Source organism: Papio anubis, chromosome 8 (assembly GCF_008728515.1).
Source record: "Papio anubis isolate 15944 chromosome 8, Panubis1.0, whole genome shotgun sequence".
Taxonomy (NCBI): Eukaryota; Metazoa; Chordata; class Mammalia; order Primates; family Cercopithecidae; genus Papio; species Papio anubis.
Window position 1 is genome coordinate 121,361,400 of NC_044983.1, and position 7,068 is coordinate 121,368,467.

At 42.6% G+C, this 7,068-nt stretch overlaps 1 long non-coding RNA gene and 1 pseudogene across 2 annotated transcripts in view; one reads left to right on the top strand and one right to left on the bottom strand.

Moving 5' to 3' along the window:
• The window catches only part of LOC103887109, a 56,785-nt pseudogene extending 54,165 nt beyond the window's left edge, over positions 1 to 2,620 (bottom strand). The window contains exon 1 of the transcript XR_002523975.2: positions 2,575 to 2,620. The product of XR_002523975.2 is annotated as a superoxide dismutase [Cu-Zn]-like (transcript). The remainder of the gene's footprint in view (positions 1 to 2,574) is intronic.
• A 112-nt stretch (positions 2,621 to 2,732) lies between these two features.
• On the top strand, positions 2,733 to 6,435 carry LOC108587363. The gene is made up of 2 exons (XR_002523979.2): positions 2,733 to 3,061; positions 5,410 to 6,435. It is a non-coding gene; the product is annotated as an uncharacterized LOC108587363 (long non-coding RNA).
• The last annotated feature ends 633 nt before the right edge of the window (positions 6,436 to 7,068 follow it).

Below are 7,068 nucleotides of genomic sequence, written 5' to 3' on the forward strand. Positions count from 1 at the left end.
GGGTTTTCAAGGTAAATGACCATATTGTCAGCAGTGACAGTTTGACTTCCTCTTTACCGATTTGGATGCCCTTTATTTCTTTCTTGTATCTGATTGCTCTGGCTAGGACTTTCAGTACTATGTTGAAGAGGAGTGGTGAGAGTGGGCATCCTTGTCTTGTTCCAGTACCCAGAGGGAATGCTTTCAACTTTTCCCCATTCAGTATTATGTTGGCTGTGGTTTTGTGATAGATGGCTTTTATTACATTGAGGTATGTCCTTTGTATGCCGATTTTGCTGAGAAAAGATAAAATTGATAGACGAATAGCAAGATGAACCAATAAAAGAAGGGAGAAAATCCAGATAACCTTTTACATTTTGTTTTATCTTAGCAAGCCAGAGTTCCAGGGGAATCAATAAAGAGCACGTGGAAGTTATATTTAGTTGATTTTACATGTTTGTGTAATTTCTCTGTAGGCTTTCATGGCCATATTTTTCCCTCCTGCTTACAAAAACATTCACAATCATCAGAGTTAAATAGCATTCATTTTTTCACCCTCAGAATCTGTAATATTTCACATGAATAGTGGAATTCTCCCTAGGAGTTTTCCAAAGCATTTTTAGCACAAATCTTTATTTATTAAAGGGTAAAATACACCTCCTGTAAGAATACATTATTTCATTTGGAGAATACAACAGCAGTAATTGTTTTTATTCACTTGTAACAATTTCACCATCCCAAAATTTACCCACAAAGGCATATTTCAGTCTGGAAGTCCCACTGCCAGACAACTTGCTTGCACATTTTGAGAGGAGGGGTCACAAGGAGGGAGTGGACATTTATTGTGATAAGCCCTGTGCTATGCTTTTAAAATTACTTTTAATAGCCACACACCATTTTAAATACATAAATGTTTTTTCATCCTTTGAAAACCAATTGTAGGAATATCTGGGTGCATGAAGGTTCTTCAGCTTCTTGTTAGATGCACAGATATATATTTTGTACCTTTTTGTATGTCTAAAATATTTCAGAATGCCTTTTCTTTTGGCAACAGTTTCTGCTGCATGACTTCAGCCTTGCAAAGAACTATTTTGCTGGTTGGTGCTATGTGCAACCCATCTTGTGTCTTATTTTAGTTTTTCACACATATTTATGTTGAGTGATAAACACTAAGTTGGTTGCATTTTTAAACAAGTTTTTTCAATGTTCTTGCCCCAAAGATACAATTCCCAAGTCAAGAAAAGTTAAGGAGGAAAGAGAGTTTTGTTAATGTGAGTATAGAAATAAAAAAAAAGTTATCAATAAATCTTTAGATCAGTAGTCTATGTGAGGCTTCTTGCTTTTATGAGAAAAGAAAGAACTAAGAAAAAACACCCTTGGCTTTTTTCCCCTGTAAGTGTTATTTTTCCTCTTGCCTCATTTGTTCCTTCCTGCAAATAGATACATTGCTTCCCTTTTCACTTTTAATTTCTTGACTTAAGTTCTTACTTCCCTTTCCAATCATTTAAAATTGCCTTCAGATGGGATATTCCAGTTTTCAATGACTGAATAGGAGGATTGTAATCAATCCATAGGTGGTGAGAGCTGAAAGACATCTTAGAGATCATCTGTAGAGTGGTTCTCAAACTCGATGGTGCATCAGTATTATTCTGAGAGGTTGTTACGCTGCTGGGTCCCATGCTCAGAGTTTCTGATTCAGTAGCCCGGACATAAGACCTGATAATTTTAATTTCTAGTACTTTCCTAGGTGAGACTGATGCTGCTAGACATGCTTGGAAAACCTCTGATCAGTGATTCAGGAGAATTTTATTTTATTGAAGAATGCTTACGTAGCACTTTCAATGGATCAGATAATAAAGTCATTTAATTATCATAGCAATGCTATAATTTGACACCATCCTTATTCCCATTTTATTGTTGAGGAAACTGAGAGAGATAAAATAATTTGCTCAAGGTAACAAGGCCAGTGAGCAGCAGAGCTTTAGTTTAAACCCAGCAGGCAACCTCCAAATTTGAGTTGTCACCCCTATCCTCTGCTGCCTTCCTGCTGAGTTTCAATAGCACAAACAGGATGTGAGTATGGGAGGTTGTGGAGGTGACAGAGAAGCGAGTAATTATATTTAAATGTGAGGGTCTTAAGAAAGTGGTAGAAAATAATTTGAGGGTGTTGAAAGCATTTTCACTAGGTTGTAAAGAAAACATAAATTTTGACATGCTGAGACAGCAGGAGGAATATTCTAGGCTCAGGAAGAATATTCTAGGCTCTGGAAGAAAACCATACAATATAACAAAATGAAGAAAAGTGCATGAAATATTATGAGAATGAGGAGTCTGGCTTGATTGAGCCAGAGTTTGCCTAGATATGTTGAGCAAGAAATGAAGCTAGAACATATTGGGACATGAAAGGAAAATATCTTAAACCCCCAAATCACTAAGCTAAAAGAAAAATTCAGGTTGGGAACTGCTTAGGGTAACCTGCTTCCCATTCTATTCAAAGTCACCCCTCTACTAACTGAGATAAATGCGTATGTGATGCCTCCTCTGGAAAGGCTAATCAGAAACTCAAAATAATGTAGCCACTTGTCTGTCACTTACCTGTGACCTGGAAGCCCCTTCCCCGCTTCAAGTTGTCCTGCTTTTGCTTCCAGTTGTCCTGCCTTTTTGGACCAAACCAGTGTTCATTTTACATATGTTGATTGATGTCTCATGTCTGCCTAGAATGTGTAAAACCAAGCTGTGTGCTCTGACCACCTTGGACACATGTCGTCAGGACCTCCTGAGGCTGTTATGAGTGTGCATCCTCAACCTTAGCAAAATAAACTTTCCAGATTAACTGAGACCTGTCTCAAATTTTCTGGGCTCACAGAGAGAATAGATCAAAAGGGCCTTGACTACGTACCAAGATTAGTTTCAATTTTTCCTGTGATAAGAGATGGACGACGAGGAGTCACTGAGGTGCTTTAAGTATGAATGGAACAAAGCTCACTGTCATTTTGGCATCAATGTGGAGAATGGATGGAGGAGGAGGTATTAGAAGACTGCACAAGATTCCAGTTGAGGGATGATGTAGCCTTGGACTCAGGTAACAAGTGAAAGAATGGAGTTGAGAGGGGTTGGGTTTGAGAATTATTAAGGAGGTTGAATCTAAAATTTTTAAACATTGATCAAATAGAAGCAGATGATACAGAAAGAAGGAAAAAGAGGCAAAACTAAGGCAGACAAACATTTATTGGTTTGGATATTCGTTCTAGGCACTATAACAAGCATTACTAACAAAAGGATAAATAAAATTGCAGGTTTAGAGTTTGCCCAGAAGGCAGGGAAGACTCCAAGGCAGCATCAGCAATAACTCCTTCAGTTAAATCCACAGTGGCAAGGTGCTGATTCAGAGTGTAATTCTCTGTGCTGAAGCTTGGTTGAACGAAACAGCTTTGGATTCAGGATCATTTCCCACCAGGAAAAAAATAGAATGAACTAACCACAGTCAGCATGTCCCACAAGAGACAAATGCCACCACAGCAACCACACTTTGATCTGGTAAACAGGCCTGACATTTAGGCATCTATTGCTCCTTGTGTACTACTAAGTCTAACTTGAGACTCAGAAATCATTAGCAGAGTGAGTACTTTTAATGAGCTCTAGGAGAAAAATATGGTTTAAAAAATACATTACCTGCAGTTAAGCATTACCACGGATGTTAATGTTAAAATTTATGGGAAAAGTGCTTGAGGAAAGCCTGAGCCATTATAAAAGCTAGACAGAATTTCTATTCTAGAAAAAAAGTTAGATCATTTTTTAAAGTGTCCATGCTAGAGTTTATTAAGACCTCGTAATAGACTTTGTCTCATACTTAGGTTTCCCTCTGCCCCCCCATCCCCCCGCTACCCTTACTTCCCCATGGTGGTTAAAGACTAGGCTAAGAACAGGCAATGAGGCCATGCTGTGACCTGGTAAGTGCATCCACTGTCTCTTTTTCTGCAAATGGTGCTGCTGGCCAATGTGGAGAAGTGTCTCCCCAATCATTAAACAAACTAAGGGCAGTCGACCCTAATGTATCCATTAAACCCATTCATTTATTTAATTATTCACTTAAACATTTTAATTCAACATTTATACTTATTCAACACTTACTTAGCTAGGTAAGTCATGTAATATATTGTCCACAGCAGACTTCTTTTGAGAGACAAAGGGAACATTATTAATAATTGCTTTTGTTACCTGTTGCTGTGGAAAAAGACTCCAAAACTTAGCGGCTTAAAGCAGGCATTATTATTATCACCTATGATTCTCTCTGTGTTTATCAGGCTTGGCTCAAGGGGTGGTTCTCACTCGTCTTCTTTTGTGTGGTTGTTGGCTGGGAGTGGTATTGAGAGGTGACAACATGCTAGCAGCCCTCACTCTCCGTGCCTCCTCGGCCTTGGCATCCACTCTGGCAGCGTTTGAGGAGCCCTTCAGCCCGCCATGGCACTGTGGGAGACCCTCTCTGGGCTGGCCGAGGCCGCAGCAGTCTCCCTCTGCTTGCGGTGAGGTGTGGAGGGAGAGGCGCAGGTGGGAGCCAAGGCTGCACCAGCCCGAGTTCCATGTGGTCGTGGGCTCGGCAGGCCCCGCACTGGGAGCAGCCGGCCGTGGCCGCTGGCTGTGGGCAGTGAGGGACTTAGCACTTGGGCCAGCAACTGCAGAGGGTGTGCCAGGTCCCCCAGCAGTGCAGGCCTGCTGGAGCTGCGCTCCAATTTTCGCCAGGCCTCAGCTGCCTCCCCACGGGGCAGGGCCCGCCATGCCTGAGTCTCGCACTCCACCCCCTCCCCACCGTGGCCTCCTGCGCTGCCTGAGCCTCCCTGACCAGTGCCCCCCGTGGGCTGCAGCGTCCAGTCCCATCGACTGCCCAAGGGCTGAGGAGTGCGGGCTCGCAGGGCATGGGACTGGCGGGCAGCTCCGCCAGCCCTGGTGCGGGATCCACTAGGTGAAGCCACCTGGGCTCCTGAGTCTAGTGGGGACTTGGAGAACCTTTATGTCTAGCTCAGGTATTGTAAATACACCGATCAGCACTCTGTGTCTAGCTCAGGGATTGTAAACACACCAATCAGTACTTTTTGTCTAGCTCAAGGTTTGTAAATACACCAATCAGTACTCTGTATCTAGCTAACCTAGTGGGGACTTGGAGAACTTTTCTGTCTACCACTGTGTCTAGCTACAGGATTGTAAATGCACCAATCAGCACTCTGTCAAAATGGACCAATCAGCTCTCTGTAAAATAGACCAATCAGCTTTCTGTAAAATGGACCAAGCAGCAGGATGTGGGTGGGGTCAGATAAGGAAATAAAAGCAGGGTGCTGGAGCCAGCAGTGGCAACCCACTGGGGTCCACTTCCGGATTGTGGAAACCTTGTTTTTTTGTTCTTTACAATAAATCTTGCTGCTGCTCACTATTTAGGTCCACGCTGCCTGTATGAGCTGTCACACTCACCACCAAGGTCTGCAGCTTTACTTCTGAAGCCAGCAAGACCACGAACTCGCTGGGAAGAATGAACAACTCCAGACGCACCACCTGTAAGAACTATAACACTCACCAGGAAAGTCTGCAGCTTCACTCCTGAAGTTAGTGAGACCATGAACCCACCAGAAGAAAGAAACTGTGGACACATCTGAACATCTGAAGGAACAGACTCCAGACACACCCTCTTTAAGAACTGTAACACTGACTGCGAGGGTACCTGGCTTCATTCTTGAAGTCAGCGAGACCAAGAACCCACCAATTCTGGACACAGTATCATCTGAAGACTCACCTGGATTATATCTCTATAATGACCCTCTCATACGGCAGGAATTTGGTGTTGGCTATCAACTGGGACTAAGCACCTATGTGTGACCTTTTTGTGTGGCTTGGATTAACCACAGCGTGGCACTGGGTTCTGAGGAAGGATATCCGTACCAACAAGCATTCTCTATAAGAAGCACAGGTGAAAATCACAAGTCCTCCAAAAGTGATGCTTGGAACTGGCACAGTATCACTTCCACAAAATTATATTGACCAAAGGACAGCCTGGCGTCCACAGGATGAATAGACAATGCTTCCTGATGGGAGAATGATACTTTCATACAAGAGGAAAGGAGTTGGTGGTGGTGCTCACAGAGGGGAGCTACCTCAATAATTACATTAGGAAAAAAATACATAACCCAGGATTACCCCAGGGACTGCCATCCAACCTCACTCTCAGTCTCCTTTTCTGTAAAATATGGGTAATAATAAGGTAACTTTCATTGACCTGCAGTAAGGATTGAATGAAGTAATCCTGGTGAAACCTGAGGTCCTATGTCTGGCATAGAGTGGCAGGTGCTGGATGAGCTCTGACTGTTTTGTGGTCCTGTGTTGATTATACTATTCATTCTCTTCATTGCTGTTTTCCAGATTGGGCCCTTGTTGTCTCTCAGCTGATAGTTATAAAAGTTGTTGGACCAGACTTTGTTTCTATTTTCTATTCTTGTCCATCTGCCTGTCAGATGATCAGCAGTATGTCTTACTCGGCCCTGTTCCTACCATACCCCTCCCCTCCTCTCATGACTCCAGCATGTCCTAACAAGGGTGCAAAGTACAAATTAGCTTTCCTGGCATTATAAGCCTGTACTTCAAACGAACTGACCAAGCTATTCTTGCTACAAATGGGCCCTCCTCTGCCACCTGCTTAGTTCCAGGCTGCCTTTTCTTCCAAGAATGCCCTTTCCCACGTCCTGTGTGCCTAGCTCCCCATCCTTCAAGGCTTATCTATAAGCTGACCATACTCTCTCATGTGCCTCTTCATCTTATCCATACGTGTTGTAAAGCACTGGGGAAATTCTACGTTGCATATAATGACTGGAATACATGGATGCTTCAGGACTGGAGGGAGAGGAGGAGAAAAAGGAGAGAGAATGAAGTAGAATATTTTCAAAATGTTAACTTTTTTTTTTTCCCAATTCTGTCATCATTTGGTTCTCTTTAAACTGTTCATTAAGTGCCTCCAATAAAGGATATGGCAGCATTGAGATGGTTTTGAGATTCAAGATCTTAAAACTTAGTTGCCAATAAATAAAAATCCGAGGCATAAAGAATAAA